The sequence below is a fragment of the Cygnus atratus genome, chromosome 21, assembly GCF_013377495.2.
Source record: "Cygnus atratus isolate AKBS03 ecotype Queensland, Australia chromosome 21, CAtr_DNAZoo_HiC_assembly, whole genome shotgun sequence".
Lineage (NCBI taxonomy): Eukaryota > Metazoa > Chordata > Aves > Anseriformes > Anatidae > Cygnus > Cygnus atratus.
Window position 1 is genome coordinate 4,248,747 of NC_066382.1, and position 23,104 is coordinate 4,271,850.

The 23,104-nt window shown below is 46.8% G+C and overlaps 1 long non-coding RNA gene across 1 annotated transcript; it reads right to left on the minus strand.

The window, feature by feature from the left end:
• Nucleotides 1–378: 378 nt before the first annotated feature.
• LOC126913541 (uncharacterized) lies at nt 379–10,499 on the minus strand. Its single transcript, XR_007709067.1, has 5 exons — nt 10,362–10,499; nt 7,313–7,409; nt 2,007–2,105; nt 1,229–1,435; nt 379–818 (listed from the first exon to the last, which is right to left on the minus strand). It is a non-coding gene; the product is annotated as an uncharacterized LOC126913541 (long non-coding RNA).
• Nucleotides 10,500–23,104: the final 12,605 nt, after the last annotated feature.

Here is a 23,104-nt window from a genome sequence, read left to right on the forward strand (position 1 = left end):
TGGGTGAGGTCTTTCCCTCTTCCAAGGTGGATGTGCTCTTACATTCCCTTCTACAGAACTGATCAGATATCCTTGACTCGCTTCCCCTCCGCCCCCCCCCCCCAAATCCTCCTTCTCTCCCTCCTACTCAGAGGATGCAAGATCAAATGTCTCATTGCATCATTAAAACCTAATTAACTCTTCCCCAGAAAGATCAGCTACATTTCTGGGCTCCTGAATGCATGTACTTGCAACACAGCTGCCGACCAGCAGCCAGGAGAGAGTGACGACAGGTGAGTTTTCCCCATGCTGGGCTTAAAGCCAGCTTGTCATTACTCAGATGAGTTCTTCCTATAAGCAGGCTCTTCTCCCAGTACCTAATGTTGTATTTCTGCAGCATTACTAATGACAGTTGGAATTTTATTTAAAGAAAATACATGTGGAAAGGACAAAGGAAGAAAAAAGCAACTTGCAACGTGTTCATCTTCTTTTCTTCATCTCATCTCTGATGCAGTCACCACATTAAGCATCCCGCAGCATTTTTCATGTTAGCTCTTTGCTCCATCAGGCAACCCAAGCTCCAATGCAACACAGTACATCTGGGCAGCATCCCAGCCTGGATCCCCATCCACCTCGCAAGCCAGGGAGATATGAAGCAGGCCCAACAATGTGTAGCACTTCTAGGGCAGTATACTTGCTGATTGCTTCCTTAACTATTGCTCACAACAACCAGCTAAGACACTGCCAAAGAAACACTCACAGCTGGCATCACACAAGGAGAGAAGTTAGGGTGGGCTGTTCCGTCTCCTCCTTTCTTCTCATTCACAGAAGGCAAGAGTCTGGGGACAAACAAGGAGTCAATGAAGTAACTGCAGCAGTACTAAAGGAAACAGCTCTCCAGGGAGAAGAGTCTCAAAGCCATGAATTGACAGATACCCTGTTCTTTAACCACAGTCTTGATTAAAACCTCTAAGCATTACAAATATTAACAAGATAAACCCAGCTTACGTGTCTGCATTCCTTATCTCAAATAGTTCCCAAGTTTCACACAACACTGTTCAGGCAAGACAATGGGCCACTAGAGTGTTTCCAGATGCTTAATAGTTTAGGGACACAGGACTGCTTAGACTCTAGGTGGGTTCACCTGAATGCACAGCTCTGCTCTTAGGTCATGCATGGTATTAGGGGAAGAATTCCCTGGAGAAACAACCATCTGCAAAACAAAAGAAAAAAGGGAACCAATACTCACTTGTATTAAAGCCATTTGACTTTCCTATTATACATGTGGAACAGCCTGAGATGCACCAGACCTGGTGTTATCTAGCATTCCTGCAGTCCTCAGTTCCTGGAAACATGTGAACATGTTGGAAGGCTGCCTTCAGGGCAAAGCAATTCCTCAACTCTTGCATCATAGCCTCAAAAGCAGGTTATTACTCCTAGGGTCTCTTGTGCAACACTGCAATATAAAGGTAAAGCATGCTGCATGACTAGAAGCTCACTGGCTTTCATCAGCCTCTAACATGGTCCAAGACATCTAAGCCTTCCCTCCTTCCTAATGTATCTGGTTAGGAACACCAGAAATTCAAACAAGACAGGTTTGTGTTTGGATAGCAAGATAGAGCACCAAGAAACTAAATTCTGTCTTGTTCTCATTTCATCTTCCAACAGCTATCACAAAGCTGCCGTCTTGCAAAGGAAGGCAGCATCAGCTGAAAGGCAAGGATCAGAAATGCCTACAAGTGAGAAACAGACGTTAAAACCCTGAACTCCTGGCTATTGCTGAGTCTTCAGAATGTCCAGAATTTGCAGTACATGGTCTTCCAGGAAAGCATACAGTAACTCAGGACAGACCAGTTGGGTTTATTGCAAGAGTCGCTGCATGAAGTTCAGTGGCTTCTGTTGTACAATACAGCAGTGGAGGTAACGGAGAGCTCAAGCCCTCTATATGCTATCAGAGATGACCGACAAAGGTGAAATGAAGTGCAGTAACTGCACACCAAACGCCACGGCAGAGAACAGATACCCACCAGGCATCATGATAACAGAACAAGGACTCCGTTCCCTGCTTCCCAGGAGATGGCAACGATTAATTAACAAATCACTTCTTGACTGTAAACCTTTTAACCCTGAGGAAAAAAGCAAACAATTCTAAAACATCAAAATCAAGAGTTGACAGCAGTCCCTACCTTCTTGCCCTGAAAACGCATCCGTCCCACTCTGGAACTAGCTATCTTGTTTAAACAATAACCTAATCGTCCCTCCAACATTTCCCACCAGGATCAAAACAAACCAGACTATCTCAAAGGCAATTACCAGGTCAGGGACAAGCACAGCTACAGGAGACCAAAGCAATCAGGTACAGAAGAGGAAGATAACACATCTCATCCTCCTCCGGGGAGAAATGAGACTGCAGAATTACCTGATCCGGGGACTGTAAAACCCTTTTCAGCCGCTAAAAATTAAGCGCAACAGGGCCAGTGAAAGATGCTTTGGGGCCAGCATCTTAGATACAAATTTCTCAGGTCTAACCCACTGAGTCCTGCTCCTGGCACCCAGAGATCTCAGCCTGGGGTTGTCCTGCTATCTCCAGCTTCTCCTAAGGGGTTTTTCCCTTTAGAGAAGATAACACAAGACCTGTTTCAGTTCACAGTGATCTCACTGTCACCATGCGGGTGACAAAGCAGCAAGAAATGAGTTTGGTGGATCACATAACAGTACACGGAGTTAGCCCACACAGAAAGCTCTGCTATAAAAACAAGCTGATGGGTGGGGAGGACAGAAATTCCCCCCTGTTACGGAAATACTGCATTCCAAGAAAGGTAAAGAGTCCTGTCAGGTAAGATCTGCAGAAATCATTGTCATCACTGAACTATGTGATACCATAAGCTGCATTTCACCAGGCACATTTATTTCACGTTCACTCCCAGCATTGTCATCCTCCTTTTGTCAAGGGGAGTTTTAAGCAGCAACTGACCCGCTCACAAGCCTTGAGCTACTACTTGAAGAATTACACAAGGTTTCTCTGAAGTTTGAAACCCCTCCTGCTGGCAGCTTGATGCAAGGAGATCCTATCACTGGGGGATTCGAGTGCTTCCTGTTTTAAGGCAAAGCACAGCTGAAGCTTCGTCTGCGAAATTGGTGGGTGAAACCCAGCAACAGGAAAAAAAAAAAAAAAGATTAAATGACAGTTTCCAAACTTCGAAACGATTTAGGTTAGAAGACACTCCTGGATATCAGCCAGTTCAGCTGCCTATTTAAAGAAAGCCTAAGTTAAAACTAGATCAGGATGCTCACTTTTGTGCAGGCTCTTCTAATCAACCTTGCCCATTTCTACACCACAGAATCAGAAGTTATGTCTAGCTGAGTCTGCTCTGCTTACTAGGGTGAACTGGCATGCCAGAGAAAAATCTTAAAGCTATATATAAAGCACTATAGCAGTGGCTGCAGAACAAGAACAATTTCTCTCCTTTCTCCCAAAGCTGTTTGGATTTCTTATTACGAATCTTCAGGTACGGGAGGAACTATCTTGCTTCTCTAAGTAGTTTTCCTGACTTGTAACCTAAAGGTTTTCCCTTTTTAAGATAACACATTTGATAAATTCAGTCTGATTTGTGTCCTACAATATGCAGATCCTGGCTTTTGGGTTAGTGTCAAATTTTCCAAACTACTGTTGATTATCTTATCTCCTACTGCAACACCTGGGGTATGCCAACAAGTTGGCCAGAAAAGGGTTCTAGACGGAGTCCCCACAATGCTTATTCAGCATTATCATATATTTCTTGTCACTTCCTTCTCCTCCCATCCTCAAACACCCCATAGGAAGCTAATCTCCCAAGTTCAAAAACTGCTTAACAGCCACCATTTGACTTTAATAAAAAAAAAAAAAAGCACAGAGCAAAAACTTTCCTTATGAAATGCACTGATAGGACCCTAGGTAGGAGAGAGATTTACCGACTCCTTGCAGTTCTGCAGTAGGTGGTCCAGCTGGCAGTGGCACACACAGTCCATCTGAGCTCCCGAGTGACTCCAGCTTCCCGATGCCGGGGCTGGTACACCGCAAGCACGGTGAGCACGGGTCCCAGGGAGGTGCGAGCACCTGCTTCATAATTCTGACTCGCTGCAAACTCCGACTGTTCCGGCTTTCTGATATAGCTGCGACTCCACCCCACCTCCTGCCACCACTCCTGCAGGCCAGCCTCGCTGCTAATAAAGACATGGGACAATACCTCTGCAGTGAGTCACGAGCTGTCTGAAAGAAAGCAGAACTAAGGGAAAAAGAAGAGGCAAACACTACCAGCTCCTTTCTGTAAAACACAGTAGGACAGGCAAAAATTGCACAAGATAGGTAAGCAGCAGATAAAGTGACAGGAATAAAGTAGTCCGAGCCTGCTGCATGCCTGACCCTCCTAATTTCAGCTCAGAGGAACAGTTTTTGGGGTTGCAGGCTTGGCCTTACTGCAGATGACAAGTGGAAAAGCAGTAGCTTTGTAGCCCCAGGATCACGTTGCAGACAGAAGCCAGATCTGCTCTCAGCATCTCCTTTCCACAAACCTCTCTGCACTCCAAGAAGTGCGAAAACTCTCACATATAGCAGGGAAAATTGAGGCAGCAGTCCAGGTTATTACATTACCAAGACCTACAGGACAGCTGCGTCTGTCGGCCAAAATCACCTCATCCATCACGAAATACAGACACAAATGCTGTAAAACAGTGCAGTTAAGGATAGTCTGAAGAAAATCTAGTAGTAACCATCTCCTCCCACACATTACGAAACATGACATCTAAAATCTACCACATCTCACCCAAATGAATCTTTATTTGCAGTTCTCACCGGGCCGGGCTAATCCCACTGGCTCATGCAATATTAAACCTTCACATCAAAACAAGATAAAGCCATGGAATTAACACATACCTCACTTACTGAACTTTTCTACATAATGTGCAGTGGAACCCCTCTCACCCTATCCACACACAATACCGTAGACTTGTGCCTTCCTTCACAACAGAGGCAAACAATTCATTCTTTGCTTAAAGACAGACCTTATAGCAGCCTTCTGGTACCTAAAGGGGGCCTACAAGGAAGTTGGAGAGTGACCCTTTATCAGGGAGTGTCGTGACGGGGCAAAGGGTAACAGTTTTAATCTCAAAACAGGTAAGTTTAGATTAAATATTAGGAAGAAATTATTCACTCAGAGGGTGGTGAAGTGCTAGAACAGGTTACCCAGAGAAGCTGTGGGTGCCCCATCCCTGGCAGTGCCCAAGGCCAGGCTGGACGGGGCTTTGAGGAACCTGGTTTAGTTGGAGGGGTCCCTGCCCATGGCAGGGGGTTGGGACTGGATGGGCTTTACGGTTCCTTCCAAGCCAAACCACTCTGTGATTCATTACAGCTTCCCTTTGATTTCAATCTTTACATGAAGCAAAAAAGCTCAATGATTTCTGCCTTCTAGTATATCCTGTTCTTCCCCCCGCAAATAACGTTTAATGAAGCTTTCATTACCTTTTTTCCCCACCTCCTCTTTCCCAAACAAGCTCAGAGATGAGCAACAGCCACATCTTAGCTTTGACTGCAAGCTCTTCAAAGCAGTCCAGCCTCACCGGTCAGAAGAGCAGCTAGCAATTGTTACCAGAAGAGCAGATGCACCTTCATGTTTCACTCATTAAACTTTCTGCATATTATCTGACTGCTTTCCTTTAAACAATGCTCCCCCCAAAGCTTATCTAACTTAAACAAAACCCTTACAAATTGAACCTCATCACCCAAAGGCTTAAGCAGAAGCACTGTTAACGGCAGAAGTGTTCTGTTAAACCTGCTCTGCAGTCATTTGTCAAATGCAATTAACATCCCTGTCTAGCATCTTCGAGAAGGGCTTTAGGAAGTTGTCATTCTGGAGCTTACACAAACAGTTCACAGCTCTGCTAGCAGCTGTGTCAGCTCCCACATCTACATGAGCCGCATTAATCTCTGTGGAGACATGTCACAGAAGGTGTTCGATGGTGACTTGGACAAAATAGCTCTGTCCAACACTGCCATAGCTCCTGGAAGCGAGTTTATTACTTTCCCTAACTGGCTCCATTCTGCAGCAGCTAAGCATAGCAGGCTGTTCAGGGGTCTTGCTGATTCAGTACCGCAGGAGAAACCTGGGCAGAGTCCAGTGCACCGCAGCTCTCAGGACTGTACACCACACCTAAGCATGTATGCATGAGTCATTAACCAAGCAGTGCACAAACATTAGCCATAGATCATAAACCTGGAGTCAACAGCCATCTGCAGCCCCATGTCTACCCCAGCACTGCCACTCAAAAAAGCCTGTGGCTTTACAGCCCAGATGGGCCTGGGAAAGACGAGGTTATTGAACCCAAGAACTTCCTGACCTGCCCCTCCTCTGCAATTCAATCTGCTGGGACAGAGGGGACACTGCCAGCATGATTCATAGCAGATTTTACTGTCGCAGCAGTTCTGCCTTTCTTGCTTGTTAAGCTCCTCCTCTATCAGGATTTTGAGGGATCTTTAAAGAAACTCCTTCTGGACTTGCCTTTTTACTTTCTTCAGGTCTAGGCAGAGATTTGCGTATCTTTGCCTCAGGGCAAGATGCTGAGTGTCAGAACAGGGTCTGCTGCCCGCACTGCTTCTCACCTTGCCCGGCCACATTAGGAAAATTCAGATTTTGATGAGCATGGCCAGTCAGCTGCTCACCACAACAGCCAGAGGACTCCAGAAGAGTCCCATGCGCTGGCTGCTGCTGCCATCATCCTCTGTGCTGAGAGGTGCTCCCCACGCACCGCCAAAGCATGGGGGGCAGAGGGGAGGAAGATGTGAATTTCAGGATTATATTCAGCACATTTTCTGGCCCTCCCATCTGCACAAGCAGATGAGATGCATGCTGACACCAAGGCTGGTGAAAGGGCAGTTACCTTCAGCATGCTCCCCAGCAGCACATCCTCCCGCCCCACATTTCCTCCACCCAGGGCTTAAAGGCACTGAAGCAGTGCCAGACACTGCTCCTGCATCGAGCTTCGTCCTCAGGTGGCTTCTGAGATAAATATAGCCTGCATTTAGCAGCACTTGGCATGGACTATCTGGAATTAACACAGTTGCACTAAAGACCATCATCCCTTATAAGACGCATGTCAATCACAAATGCACTGCAATGTTCTGTGCAAGGTATGAGTCTTGCATCTCAGCTGCTTCCCTTGTAAAGGAAATAACACCAGACACATATCACTAACAGAGAACACCTACAGAAAGGCTCCAGTGAAAGATTCAGACTCACTTTTCAGCAATATATTGTTGTTATTGTTGTTCAGCAGCAAAATTGCGTACAATAATTCTTACCAAAGCCTTCTCTTGTTATCTGGGTAAAGGAATCTTGTTTCAGGCAGAAAATGGCTTCAGATGGACTGGGCTTAGTTTTGATGTCTGGTCACTGCTCCTACAACGCATTCAAACACAAATAGAAAAAAGCACATAAACTGAAGGCTGGGATTAGAGCCCCACAGTCGTGTAAGCCCCTTCAGCTGAGTCCCTTTGGAAACAAACAATGGCTCGTGTGTTATTAATTTGTTTCCAGTAAGAGATGGTCTGTACCAGTCACTGGAAGATTACTGGTATTCTACCTTCCACATGCAAGGAAACACTGATGTGCCTATATAATGGACTAGCAAGTTTCTTCATATACTCAAAAAGATCCCCAGTCACACACGGAATTCTGCTGAGAAGTCTTCTCCACCCAGCTGTAGAGAGCATATAGAAATAACCTTGTTTTAATATAAAGGACGGTTGAAATCTCACCAAGAAAGCAGTTTTATTTCTCATTTAACCAATGCCAGAGTGAGTGCAAGGAAAAGATTTTTCAAAAATCTATACTAAAGCAAATTCTCTAGTTCCCCCATGCTTCAAAACAAGAAAATATGTGCTGTGTTTCTGGCCTGGCCTGTTGACATCCCATTCTCTTCTCATTGACAGTATGATCCTGTCATTTGCATTACAAGCTTGTCCATCCTCCATGATACAAAAGAGTTCGAAACAGAACAGAGTACTAGAGAACACAACTGGTCAGTTAGCAGCAATAGACAATTCATAAGCTATTGTTTCCAAATGAGTTTTATCAGAATAGGTAAGGAGAGATTTTTCATAGTTTCAAACTCCCTACATAAAGCCTATCTGTAGTTCTGTGTCTACATAGACATTTTTGTCAGACTAAGTGAAGAATGGTAAAGAGTCCCACAAACCCACAAAACTAGTTCTAGAGAATCTCCATCTGAAGTCAAAAGGACAAAGCAATAAGCATCCCTCGCATTTCTCCATCGAAGTCAGTGCAGTTTCCCAGGCAGTGCTTTTAACCTCATGTTACTGCTCCAACATCATTCATCCCTCAATTGTTTTTTTTCCTTGGTGCCTCAGCTTTCTGAAGCTACTTGAAATAAGTGAACCAGCTTTCTCTTGCTGACAAGTCACTGAAATGACTAGAGTGCAGTGTGGCCACTAGAGCTGTCTGCACTCAGCATCCTTGGGTCAGGTGCAGAGGCAGCAAGTGGCCGAGAGAAAAGGAGCCTCCTAGTATTATTATATTAGGAGCCTAAGAGTCCTTTACCACTGCCCCATTTGGGATTTAGGCTGAGTAGGTCAATTCACAAAGCCAACACAGTTTCACAGTGCATGTGGCTTTGCTAAGCTTGAAGCAGAGCCCTAGATTCCCCCCTCCCGAGATATATTATACTGCTCAACTACAAGCTCCTCAAGAAACAAGAGAGCTGCATGGATTATGTATCACCAACATCCCCACCAGTACTGCCAGTGTCAGAGGGTTACAAGGACCATTCTGAAGCTCCCTGCAGTTCCCTGCCTGCGTATGTTAGTCTGCACGCAAACTAACTTTGCTGGGATGATTCATTTTTAACATTACTGGTTGCCAATGTAAGAAGCAGAGCAGTCACTAGAAAAGAATGGCAATCATAACCAAATATTACGTGTTTACTTTCAGGTCCTGAAAAATAATCCTTACCTCTAGTCTACTTAGGAAAAAAATTAAAAAGCACCTAACATAAAAGTTTTGAAGTCAATAATCACCCTCAGTAACACTCTCCCTCAGTAAGTAGAAACTCCAAAACACTGGCATTTACAGCATAAAATATCAAAACAGACTGTAAGTACGTATGAGGGGCTAAGTCATTTACAAATTAATAAATTTTATATCATAGATGAAAAAGGTAAGCATGATCCTGTCTTCAAAATACAGAGGAAAACTTCACACCCATCCACCCCACCTAAGGTGCCCCTGACAGGCAGAAGGGGAAAACACCAACCCCTGGAGCCCAGGTCTGGGCTGGTGCAGACGGGTGTACTTTGAATTAGCTCTAATGGACTGGTACTGGCTTACCTCTGATCTGAAATGACTCCGTGTCTTCTTCAACTCTTATGTGAGCTAGCACTTTCAGACATGCATTCACCTCCCATGTAACATAATCGCTACCTGGATACTGGACAACACCCTGGCAGTTCACACAGACACCTGAAACCTCACGGTAAGCAGGTGAGGGATGCGCAGGGCACCCAGGCACAGGTACAGCCCAGCTTCACTTTGTCAGTGTTCAGGAGGCGTGAACAGGGAGAAACAAAATTAGACAGCAGAACGGAGCTTTCTTCCCCCACATATTTATCCTTTCCGTTACAAAATGAATGGAGACAACCTTTTGAGCCAGGTAACAGCACTGGAAATAGGACGGAGAGGACAGTTTGTGCTAAGTGGAAGGGACACAGCTGCCAGCACCTTGCAGACAGCAAAAATCACTTGCAGAAAGCACTCAGCTTCCTTGTTCCCCCATGTAAGTGCTGGGCAAACCACAGGCAGCTCAAGCAGCTCGTCCCCCACAAACTCAGCTACCTTGCCACCTGGATGCAGAGGCCAGGCAACTTCCCAGACCCCCTGCTTGCTCATGCCTCACGTCCAGTCCTCTGCGTGCTATGGAGCATCCTCAGCTTCCCCTGCACAGCCGCAGCACGCAGGCAGCGCGAGCACACGGCTGCTTTTTGGGGTGCTGGATCTTCCTGTGGGATCCCTCAGACCCCAGGCACTCACCAGCATCCCCAGCTCCAACCTACATGCCTGCAGGAAGGAAGGGGGCTACGGAAGGGGAAACGGGAGAAGTTAAAGGAAACACCCCCACACCCCGATAACAAAGCAGCGAGGGCATTTCCTAAAAGTGCTCCCGTGTAGCCCGAGGACCTCTGGACACTGAACTCAGGTTATTTTTGCACAGACCACCACCACCACCTCCCCACCACCCCACACAGCCACAGGCAGGCTGCACACAACAGCAGGCAGCCAGCACCGGAGGACAGACAGACAGACACAATGCACAAACAGACATGGGGCTGCGCTCACCTGAGGAAAGGAGACGGTCAGGAGGGCAGAGATGTAGCAGGGCACTGCTCTCCGGGCCTGCTGCAAGCTTTGGGGGCAGATCCGTGATCTAGGATCCTGTAATCACACAGCTAGAGGCAGGCTCAGGCCTGGACAAGCCCAGACAAGCCCCAAGGAAGCCTCTCCCCGAGCCTGCCCAGCCTCAGCAGCCCCACACGCTGCGGCAGGGCTCCGTGGGACCAGGTGGGGCCTGGATCCCCCATCGCAGCATCGTCCATCGCCGCCAACACGGATCGTGCCCGTCGGCAGCGCTGCGAGGGCTGCATTTCATCTCTCTCTGGCGGAAGCCCACGTGAGGAAGAACGCAGGATTTCTCCGGGATTCTCCCTGGCAAAGGAATGTAACCCACAACTTCAGTCACGTCGGAGGCTCCAGCGTTTGGGGAAAAAATACTGAGATGCGTGCTGCGGCAGTGACACCAGAAAGTCAGGTCTGAAGCACGCAAACCCAGCTGTCGGGGTCTGGAGGCTTTCCTCATGCCAGCCCACCCACCCCAAAATGTGTCCCCTCACCCCCAGCACCGATTTGGGCACCAGCAGGGAGGCTGTGGAAGGAGGCCTGGGTACCTTGCTCCCTCTCCAGAGAAGCCTGTGCTGTGCACACACCTAATTAATAACGAGCCCTTCAGAGACAACTGCAGCAGCCTCCTCCCCTCTCACATCATGCAGATTTTTTTATTTTTTTTTTTTTAAAAACTCTCCTTCGTATCAGTGGGTGATCACATTTACTTTTCTGTATTAGTAAAGCTGCAGGGCCAGATCCTGACTTCAGGGCAGCACAAGCCCAGGAAGGCAGCAGGGCTGCTGCGAGCGACTCCGTCACTTATTCCCACCTTACTCGAACTACCAAGGTGAGCACTCTCAAATAAGAAACAACTGAACAGCCTCTTTTCCTTAGAAGGTGAGAGAGGAGAGCTCTTTGCAGCCCAGGAAATAACATTGCTTTTCCACCCACCACCCCTCACAACCACAGCTTTATTCTTCTGCAGAGGGAGACCTTCAGCATGATTTTCCAGGGAGGCTAATAAATCTCCATGCAACACATAATAGCTTTACCAAGATGTATATAACTATATATTGAAAAGAACACTACCTTGTTGATTTTATCCTACTAAACACTGCTCAGAGGCACTCACATTCTCCCACTTCCTGATATTCAGAGCGATACAAAGGTGGGCTCATTTAGTACAATTTAGCAATATTTCAAGTCTCCAGTCAAAGATTCCCCCCCAGCCACATCCTATAAAAATAGTTCAACTCCCTCAGCTGTAACTCACTGAGACAGAGCTACTGGAAACAAAAATCAAATTAGAAAGAGCTCAGTCACTAGAAATACAGTTTATAATATGATATACAGTATAAAAAATAGGTATAAGTGGAAATTGTAATTAGAGGGTCTGGAGAAATTCACCTTCAACATACATTCTAGGTCAAAGAAAATGACAGGAGCAAGAAGGATGTTTTATGAGTCTATAAACGCTACCAAGATGAAGAAGGGAATTGTTCAGCTTTCAAAGAGAAAAGCCAGGCCACAAAGAACAGATCTAATAAGTCAAAGCACTAGGGTGACAAGACAGACTTGGAAAGGGAGATGAGCAGGGGGGAAAAAAACATTTCATGACCACAAAAAAGAAAGAAGTCTTAAAAGGCCACACAATTACTGTGCTCACTATAACATTAGTGGAGCTTCTTGGTTTGGAGAAGTGTTTTGAACACTAAAAACATAGAACTATTTTAGATTTAAGATGATCTAGGGGAATTTCAGTGTCTGACCCAGCTGGGATATAACTTTGATACCCAAGTGATGCCTACAGAGATCACTCATGATGCAAATTTGATTGTAATTAGATCTAATGACAAATGGAGCAATTATCTCTGAGATGTGTCATGCAGCCATTTGAACTCTGAGCTTTTGTCAGGAAACTCAAAATTTGCTGTAGTTTTGAAGAAGCTGTAGACATGATTGTAGTTGCTCAAAAAAATGCAAAGGCTTGGAGATCTCAGAAGCATTCAGAGAAACAGTGTGCAGTGTCCTTAGCAAGCTAAACTAAAACTTCATCAAGCTTAAGTGAGCTACTACTTCCCCAACACTAGAGAATACAGTGCTGCCCAGCCTCCTTGCCTGTATCTGAAAGTTAGGAAAAACGTTGGGAAGTTGCCTACTCTGAGAACAGAAGCAGGAATAAAGTTTAGAAAACAGGCTGCAGCCTGGACATTTACTACTGTCCTTTAGATTCATCTGTCTCCTCTTAGCTGGAGTGACAAGGATGGGAAAACACTTCTGTTCTGGGTGCAGGAAAAAGGATGGATGTAGAAGGAAAAGGAGGCTTCTGCCTGGATTACCAGAGATAACCAGTGTCTCATTTTTACCAAGGCTATGGTTTGCCAAAGCATGAAAAATCTGTCATTATTTGCTGGCATATTCACAAACAGCAATTGACTGTATCCCCAACTTAGGAAGTGCTACAAACTCCTAAGCTTCCACCAGATATCAAGGGCCCCCACTCAGCAAGAGAGCCCAGCCAGGGCTGGCTTTGATAACCCAACCAACCAAAGGTTTAAAGAAGGGAGCAATAACTAGGAAGATGAAAAGTGGCCTAAGGGAGCCGTGCTGCGTAGAGACAGCCTGGACGAATTTCTACCCTTGTGTGCATGAAGTGACTTTTCCCCATTCATTCTGTGCTCTGGATCCCCCCATCCCTTCAGAGCAGCCGTACACCCCTGCAGCACAACGCACAGCTGTTCGCCTGACTCGGGACACTCCCCAGCATGCAGGCTGCAGCTCGAGAGGAGCATCCCCAGGTGCACGTCTGTGGCTGTGCCAGCTCCACACTGCACATCAGTTCCTTTGGGTTGGTCTTATGGTAACACCACAGGTTAGGGCAGGCCTGGAAATTCTCTCTAAACATGAGGTTTGAGCCAAATGCTTAAGATTTGGCAAGCACAGGTGGGTATTCCTCTGACATACCCCAAGGAGATTAACGGCTGTAAATACACACCTATTCACAACTACTGCAGGGACAAGGGAATTCTGGGCACTGCCCAGACAGTTGAGACTTGATAGTTGAATGGAAAAATTAAACTGAGCAACCTCATTAAAGGGCTCATATCTGGAAGCCAACAATCCAAGGCTTCCCACAGGCATGCTGGCACCATGACTGAACAGTTTTTGAAGACAGACTGGCACCCTGCCACACAAGGGGCAACTGCTGCCTCTACATCACGTGAGCCGTCACCACTTCAGAACCATGATTACACCTAAAGTTCATTAAGGATGGGTCTCGCTGATGAAAGCTCTCCAGAGCACAGGAAAAGCAACTAACAGCTGAGCTATTCTTGCTGCAGTTTCAGCCCTGCTTACTCTTGTTGAGAGTTCAGGGCTCTTCTGACACTTGGGGAGCACTTGAGGACATCCCACTGACAGTGCCCTTATTGCCAAACCAAGCTACCTTCAGACATAACTGGATTACAGCACAGGACCCTCTTCCCAGTGAGAAGCACTGGACGCTGCTGCAGCCACCAGCTGAAGGCCAACTCCAAAGATCCAGCTTAAACTAAACAGAAAATTTAACAGGACATTAGGGACTGAAATTCAGTAATGGGGGGCTTATTTTTATCTTCAAATCAAGGTGTTTCACCTTTCTGGCATTCTGGTTCAGCCCAGCAAGCTATTAGAGTAACTGAATGAATTATTGCTGCTCAGTGGTCAGATTACCTCAGTGGATCCCTTCCATCCTCAAACTCCAGGGAACTATGATCTGAACGTGGATTTGTTTAAACTCATATTTTGCCTTCAGTTATCCTTGGTCACAGTATCATGCATTAATTAAAAACTGGTATTGTGTACAGACATTGGCAATAGGTTTTAACGCCAGGTGAGAAAAATATACATGTACAGGGAAGTTACTTACCCTCTCTGCTGAGTGCCAGCTTGTTGATCTCCATCCTACATCCGAGACATCATAGTGCACTATATTACCACTTCACCTACCAAGGGTAAAACAATATCATCAGATAGTGTGGAGGATTACAGCAATTTCAGTGTATCCTTTAAAGTCCCAACCACTCCCCATCCATTCCCACCAACAGTACCACTATGGAGACAGATCCACAGACACTGATGCAAATTGTCTGTCGCAAGTCACTAATATGTGATTTCTCTCCCCTTAAATAAACATCACTAACATATAGGTGGCAAATTCCTTGAGAAAGAGATAAAAGAATCCAGAGAAGGAGATAAAAGAATCCAGACTTTCCCCAGATTATGTGTTTCCAGGTCTCCTTTGCAAGAGCAGCTGAGCAGTGCGGGCAAGTGCAGCTGTCCACTTGTGCCAAGCAGAGAGACCAGCTTCCTTAATTGCAGCAGAGGCTTGGGAATGGACATAAATACTCTATATACAGCAGCATTTATTGTATTCACAGCTGTATTTGTTATATAAAGAGTTTGTGCCTACTCAACAAGCCCTTTGGCCTTATCTCATGAGCATTTCCCAGAGGCTAAGTGAAACACGGCTAAGCATAGCCAGAGGTCTTCATACAAACCTGACAAACCTCAATAACCTGTTTTACATCTTCCTTTGGGGAAATAGCTTGGTTGGAGCCTAAGTCAGGAACCTTCAGCAGCAAGTAAGTGTGGAAGGCATCTAACTAGAGTCATATATTTGAACAAGTTCCCTCAGCTTAGCTCGCCACGCTTCAGAGCTGCATTAGCTGCCTGTGAGCACGGGCTCCAAGCCTGCATTCACAGGAGTTACCAATGAGTGTCAGCTCGGAGAGGGAGTGCTAGCCTGAGTCAGGTGCCTCTTATTTGCCATAGTCTGCAAGTACAAAGGCACTTTTCATCTACCATCTGAACTTGAAGCGAGACAACTAGAGTCTAAGCATGTCATTACTTCACTCTTGCAGTGATCTCACTGCTAAAGTTATTACCTAGGCAGCTAGATGGATAAGGGCTGGTGACTAAGACACATTAACCACCTGGAACTTGAACACAAGCCAAAGCAGCTCTCAGGCTGCCAGAGCAATGCAAGCCGTCATGGACTCAGTGTCTTGAAAACTCAGACGTCCAGCTCTCCTCAGCTCCTTTGCAGATAACTTCTCCGTAAGCTGTCTTCTAGTAAGGCTGCCACAGATGCACACGCCTGTATATGCATACTTTGTAGAGGCTAATTATAGCTAATGAGATGGGGACAAAGTCCCTTCAGTTGCATAGGCATAAATCCAGAGCGAAGTGAGTGGCATCAGTGAGCATGCTGCCACTCAGCAAGTGTGCTGCAGGCACAGCCTCCACCACTACCCTTGAAACACTGCAAATGTGAAGTCTACTTTAAGCTGAGGAAACATTTAGTAACCCTTTCAATCTACAAAGAGCATCTGTTGGGGATGTTAGAGGTCTGTTCAAAGTGAAGCTATCTGCTACACTGCAGCACAAAGCTAAGCTAGCATAGCAGAAAAAGCATGGGGGTAGCACAACGATCGGTTCTACTTAGACCATCACATCTCCTGCAAGCTTAAAGAAACCTTTCCCACAAGCCATCACATATACTTCCCATCCCCATACCTTTATACCTTTTTGCAGAATGACAGCTAAAAAAAACAAAAACAAAAACAAACAAAAAAAACCAAACACTACAGAAACTACATTCAGGATTAGGAAGATCTGGGTCCTTCCTGTGGCTGCAAAATTGCTAATTCAGATTTACAGTATGAATAACTGCATGGAAAAAACAATAGTTTAGCAACCCAATCACTGCTTACAGGTGCAGAGACGGAAAAGAGGATAAAGTAGGTGACCAGAGACTGCATTTTACAAGGGTCTGGAGATAAAGCAAGGCTGGGAGAACTTGGTGCAGTTTAAGGAACACTTAGAAGTCTCCAGAGGGGATCACATGTACCTACAGACTGGATACATTCCCATGTCCTGTGCATAAAAACACATTCTTATTTGCCATTCATTGAAGAATGGAGTGGAAAACAAACCAGATGAAAAGCCTGGAGAGCTAACAGTGAGTCTGACATAAGAAGCAAACACCTCAGTCAGCTGGTTACTGAGTGGAGAAGGGCAGCCCCTAAAGAAGTCAGTTCTCTGCTTTTCCCCCTTCTAGCACTCAGGCCATCCCTGCTTTTCTGTCACCCTGAGAGCATCACATCCAGCCACAGTTTTGCTGTAAGTTTTAAGTTCACGTTCCAGGTCTCTGCAAGTTTTAGCTGTATACCAACAGACAAAAACATGCCAGCAACTGTCGAGTTCTCAGTACTTTCAGGGCTAGTAAGTATTTTCTTAAAAGACTAAGTTATGCAGAAAACGAACACAACTTCCAGCTACTGCCCTGGAACAAAGCCATCATGAAACAACTTAAGTCTTCAGAGCAGAGGAGAAAAGTCACATAGAACAAATACACCTGCTAACTCTGGGTTTTCTCTTGCCTCACATTTAAGGAGAAAGTAACTAAACAAGCTGCTGGAGCTCTGGCAAGAAGAACAGAAAAGCCATGGGGAGGCAGGAGCCTGCAGAGCTCAGCGAGCCTTCCCAACCCCTGCGTGGCTGGCAGAGTGTCCTGGCTGGCAGCACTCTGGCTGTGCTCATGGTTCCACAATTGCCAGAGGCGCTGGGTTTGAAGGGACGAGCAGCCAATGAAGGTGGTGGAGAGAGATATATCTATAGATATCTCAGTATTCATTTGTGCAGGCATATTTTGCCTAAGAGGGGAGAAATATAATATTTGAGATTTCTTTTTGAATAAACACCTCGCAGATAGTCTAATACCAACCACCACTGCAAGCCACGTGCCAATTAGCCTTCCCCATCATTGTGCAGCAGCTCAGGTCCATTCCAGCCATGCACTGTCTCATTATATAGCTAAAAACCTGTTTAGACATCACCAGGAGCACCATCTCCCAGAAGCTTCTGGTCTCCAAGGATGCCGGTAAACTCTCTCCCAGCACATTTTGTAGGTAATTAGGCCTCGCAACAGCCTGTGAACATTTCCCTTTTTTGACAGAAACAGGAAACGGAGGCAGAGCGATTAGCAGAAGGAACTGTACTAATTCAAGCACAGAGCAAGGGATGAAGTTCTGGGCCACTGAGCATTCCCAGTGACGACTGAAGCATCTGACCTCTCAAGCTCCCCATCCACCCTGACAGTCTCATTGGCCTTGCTCAGACATGTACCAGCTGCAAGATAAGCATTTTCCTCTAAGATTTTTTCTCTCCCTCCTGAACTAAAGCAAGGACACACACACACACCAGCTCGCCATATGCTGCACATGGCAAGGCATGCAGAAATAAGTGCCAGGTGCAGGTACGCCTCAACACACTGACATGGTTTGCATCTTCCCTGTTAGAAAGGACTTGTACCAGATGGACTGAGACACTGAAGCTCCCAGCCAGGCAAAAGACCAGTGTTGAAGCACTTTGACATATTCTACTTTTCTGCAATGCAAAATCCTGTCCCTGCAGACTCAGAAGAGAGAGCTACAAAGGACGCAGCCACGTTACTCCTCTGAGAAGCAGACACCTCTTCAAACAGCCTCTAATCTCCTCCAGGACCATCTCCCCTCCCCAGTGTTGCACCCACGCACAAGGGCAGTGCCTGGATGGCTCAGGGATCCTGCACGATAGCTGATGGAGCAAATGAAGAGCAGCAAGCCAGGGTCGCAGCAATAGAATAAAAAAAAAAAAAGCAGGGTGCCAAAAGGCAGAATTTTGTCCCAAAGTCATGAGAGCAGAGTTGCAAGAAACTTAAGTTATTCGATCAGCTCCCTTGGACAGGGTTAGAGCTAACTGCAGGCTGCTGAGTTCATTAGTATTTCCACCACTTTCTCAGTGTACACATCGATATCTGACTTACCTCCCTCAGAAAAGGAGGAGAGTAGGGTCTCCATCAATCTCCTGCGTGCCTTTGCCTCTTAAAGAGATGGAAGATGCTTCCAAATTCACTCATTCAATTAATCTTTCCAAAGGCACAGACCAAGCCTGAGCTTTTGCTCTGTCAAACATCCTACAGGGACTGAATTAAGAGCAGTAGCTGAGGTGAAGGACGGAGCTTGCTGGTAGGATTAGCCGGAGCAATTACAGGTAGCAAATCCCTGCTATTCAAAGGCTTTATCGTTAAGCAGCAAGAGAAATGCCTTTCTCAGTGAGTGATTTTTTTTTTTTTTAATTAGACGAAGGCTGACTGAGCACAGAGCAGCTGATGGCTGCATGCCTGTGACTCGGTGTGCTGCTGCCTCCCTCTGCCGGGGGACAGGCAGCCAGCAGCCCCCGAGGTGTCACCACGTCCTGGGGACACGGCGCCCTGCCCTCCTCCAGCAATGTCCTCCAGCAGGGTCCCTGCAGGCACCAGGGGCACAGGGCTGCAGCAGGATGGGTGCAGATGCAAAAGTCCTTCAGAGGCAGCGGGGAGAAGCTCACCACTTCTTTCCTACCAGTACACAGGTAGAGACAACGGGTCACTTATCCCACGCAGTTCAACAGTGAGCATTTTGCCATCAGTTTTTCTTTTCTCCCCCTTTTTAAGATAACCAGATCGCAGGTATTAATTCTTTTCTTGCGTGCCTCAGAACTGTAGAGCCAATGAAGCTTCCAGCCAGGAAGGGTCCAGTTCAGGTGCCTGGCACACAGAGCTGCTTAAGGAGGGAAGCCCATGCAGCAGCAGCAAGGATCTGCCTTCGCACACAGGGAACAAACAGCACAGGGTCAGCGGTGAGAACAGACAGCTCTTCAGCCTCGCCACACTTCCTCTATCGCTGCTGCAGCCCTGTGATTCCTCTTGACACAACTGCCACAGAAGAAATGCTTTTCCTAATCAATCCTGCTCCAAATTCCCCTCCCATTCCTGCCGAGTGAAAAGCAGCTCTGAACAGCTGACATTCAGACAGCACTGCACACAGCAGTCATCGAGACCAGAACTGCAGCAAAGCTTTGGAAAGCATGCAAGCAGAGGTCTCCCCATCCTCCTGGCTGCTACTGCAGCCCCTCAGGACATAAAGAGCCCTCCTTTAAATCAAGCTGCACAGGCACACGAATGCCAATGCCACGTTCACAGTTCAAGTGGCTGTTTTTAGATATCGTGCCATGCAAGTTGTTTAGACAACAAACACACCAACACTGCCAGTAACCGCGCTCTGCATTAATAGCTTTGTTACCAGAAGCACTCATCACATGTAAAGCTGAGTAAGTGTCTTAAAATAAAGAGCCTGAAAATAAACATCAGCTAAGCGTTAATATCGTGAATGCTACCTACCAGCAGAAATACATTCATCCTGTGATGTGTTCCACTCGGGTGTTGTACAGGAACAGTCAGAATTAACAAAATTTACCACTGCAAGTTTTCTCACAGCTAAAGTCTCCTCCAAGCTTTGGTTTTCCCATGACAAAAAGTTTACTTGTGTCACCAGAAACTCCACACAAGGTCATCTAAGCAAACATCCCCCCGCCTCTACCATATTATGAGCATAGTATAAGGAGTTAAGCCCTTACCACACTCTCTTGCAACTCCTTCCAGAGCAAGGTGGCCAAACACTGCTCAGTTAGCAGGTTATGCTGCCGAGGGGTCCAGCGTGGAAGCAGCACTGTAGGATATCTCACATCTCCTTCAGGAGCACTTCAGAGCCCTTGTCAGACAGCAGCCAGCCAACAGAGCATTGGGGTCTTCTTCCACCCTTGGGTTGCTGCTCCGGGTGCAGTTCTCCTAAGAGGGGCAGAACAGATCATCTGGTAGCATGGCCTGCAGGCTCCCACCTCCCCTGCAGCAGCCATATATTTGTTGGGGTGGGGGGGTGGGGTGTCTGAAAAAAGCTATTACCACTTGAAGAGATTCAATCCCTAGCAGATAAGACGCATGAATTGCCATTTATCTTCCTGTTTGTCTCGGTGCAGTCCAGACACCCTGCGCATGCTGCAGCAACACTAGTCCAAATATCACCTGCACTGCATCAGCAGTTATCCGTTCCCCTGCTCCACACTCATTCTCCATCAGCACTGCTGCTACGTAACGCGCCACATCCGTCACTTCAGTCCCCAGAACCTTGTAACATCCTGGCTCAGGCAGTCGCGGAGCAGATGCTGCAGTGGTGGCTCGTCACCCAAGTTCAGTTCACCTACTGGAGCCTTGCTGCTTCCTCATCCCGGCTGTTACCCGAATTGTTAAAATAAAACCCCTAGGACATGCCTACAGGCAGGACCATCCCTCGTTGCAATTGAAGGACATCCAGGGAAAGGACACTGCATCCTGCTCAGACACAGGGCAACGGACTTGGCCAACTCAATTGCTAAATGACTGCGAGGGGAGCAGAGGACAGGGGTTGGCTGTCACAGTGCTGGCAGCAGCATCTTTCAGTCCTCCCACCCCCCCTTCCCTGCAATGTCCTTCGCTGAAGAGTTTTCAGATAGGGCTTTTGCTGCAGTGCATCAAAGAGCGGGTGACTTGCCAGCAAACCACCAAGTGCTCCCTCCTCTCCGCTTCTCCCCCAGCTACCCAGGGCCCTGGAGCTGATCCTCAGTAATTGGAGACTGACAGACTGCCTCGCCTGTCCATAGGACCGAGCCTCCAAGGAGGAGCTGGTCTCAATTGCACCACCCCTCCTTTAAACCAGGTGTACACAAGGATCCTGCTCAGTTTTACCCTCGGTATGCCGTAACCTCATTTACGCAGCTTCTCTGCAGAGCACTTTTGCCCTGAGGGATGCTGATTTTACTGGCTCTGTAAGAAGGCCTCAAGCTAGGAGCATGTCCTGTTATGCACCCCGAGGTCCATCCCCTCAAGGCTGTGACCCGCTGTTCTAACTTACAAGCCTGTCCACAGCCCAGGTTAATCCAGAGAGAGGTCTCAGTGCCCAGCCTCCTCCTGCCCTCCAGCTCAAGGACATTTGCTCCAAGCCCCTCTTTGCCTGGAGCCACGCAAACGTTGCTCTGAAGCACAGCAAGCACTCTCAAGCTCCTCCAGAAACTGCTCAAAGGAGACACAGGCTCATGCTGCATGCCCTGCCGCTGACAGCACTGCTGCGGTAGCACAGCAGTGACTTCTACCAAAAAAAGTGTGTTCATCACTATGTGTAAAGTTGCAGTCGGGCATCCCCTGGGAGCAGGGATGCGTGAGGAAGCATTTCTGGGCCTGGGAGCTCCACAGGAGCCAAAGCAGCACTTTGGGGACGACCCCAACCAGGAACTTTCCCCCTGTTCTGACAGTGACCTTCAAAGCTGAAGATGTCTCTCCACTTAATCCCCCCCTTTTAATCAAAGTGTATTTAATCAGCTGACTCCCCATCTTTTAACAAAGGTATTGACAAGTTATGACTGGTGCTAAATTACAATCCATGTATTTTAGGCCTCAAATTTTTCACCAACAATTCAAGGTCAGCAGCTCATTCAATGCCAATTCCATGCTTCTCTTGAATATAATATGCTCTCAACTGAGTTTTATGGGGCAGGGACCTTATTTTTTTCCACAGGATTCAATACAAACACTGCTGAGCCAAATGAAGGGCATCTTCAGTAAGTACAACCTTTCTCGATTTTGATCTTAATACAAGAACAGAGTACTTTCTGTTCATCACACGTAAGCTTTTAAGATGAGGTAAGCTTTGCCCTCAGTTTATAAACAGTTACTTGCAGCAGAATATTGATGCAAATTAAAACCCATTTAGGTTTGCCAAATTTCAGTTCTTGCTCACTCAGCAGCAGGGACTCTTCCTTCTCAAAAGATCAGTTGTCTGAGAAGCAGGGGAAAGGCACAAGGAGGGCAGCCGAATGGCAAGCCTGCTGCAGCTCTGATCTCGTAGCATAATTAGAAATTCGAAGGGTTTAGCTGGAAAAATTGCATCTTAAGGACATTTATGCCCAGGCACAGAAGTAGAGGAAAAACCATTAAGATTCCTGGCACATGGGAATTCTTGTGTTCACATGTCAGATGGGGATGGGCAGAAAGCAATTTACAGCAGCTGGTAAGGCTTTTTAATACACTGGTGCATCACATTGCACAACAGAGACAGCCAACACTTCCCTCCGCCCCCTGCATTCCCCATCGCTCCGGGTTCTGCAGTGCAAGAGCCAACTGGAAGAATCTGCAGAGGTTTTGCAAGCAGCAGCCTCTCTCCCTTGCCCCACTCCAAGCCTTTCAGGTCAGTGGGAAAATGGGCAGAAGAGCAAAGTGCTTGACACAGTTATTTGGGAAGGGCAAGTGTATCTCCCATATTCCTCACCGAAACCAGCATTACCAGTGGCTCTCCAGTTGGGGTCCGGTAGCAATTATTAAATCCCCCTTAGTAAAATACAGCGGGCCCTTCCTCACAACACTTCAGTTTCTTCGCTCCAACCCAGACCTCTTGGAAGGCAATAATTTACAGCAAGTTTGCTGCAGTGCCACATAATACCCGGGAAGTATATCATTAATTAGGGGGCCCGGGGGAAGAAGCACATACAGCTTGGAAATAAGCAACATTTGTCCTATACTGCATTTAACTTAATGGCACCATCAAGAGTGAGAGTTAAAATGTAGACATTTCCAATTATTTAAATGATGTGTGCTTTCTGCAGTGGGGCACCGCTCAGAACCCATGACCTTCTCCTCCAAAAATACCTGCTGTCATTTGACTCAGTCTTTAACTATTGTGATACCAGCCACTGCAAATAGATAATGGGGAATCGGTATCCACAAGCAAACCATCATTTAAGTCCCGCTCATTAAGCATGTAGTAGAGCAGAGC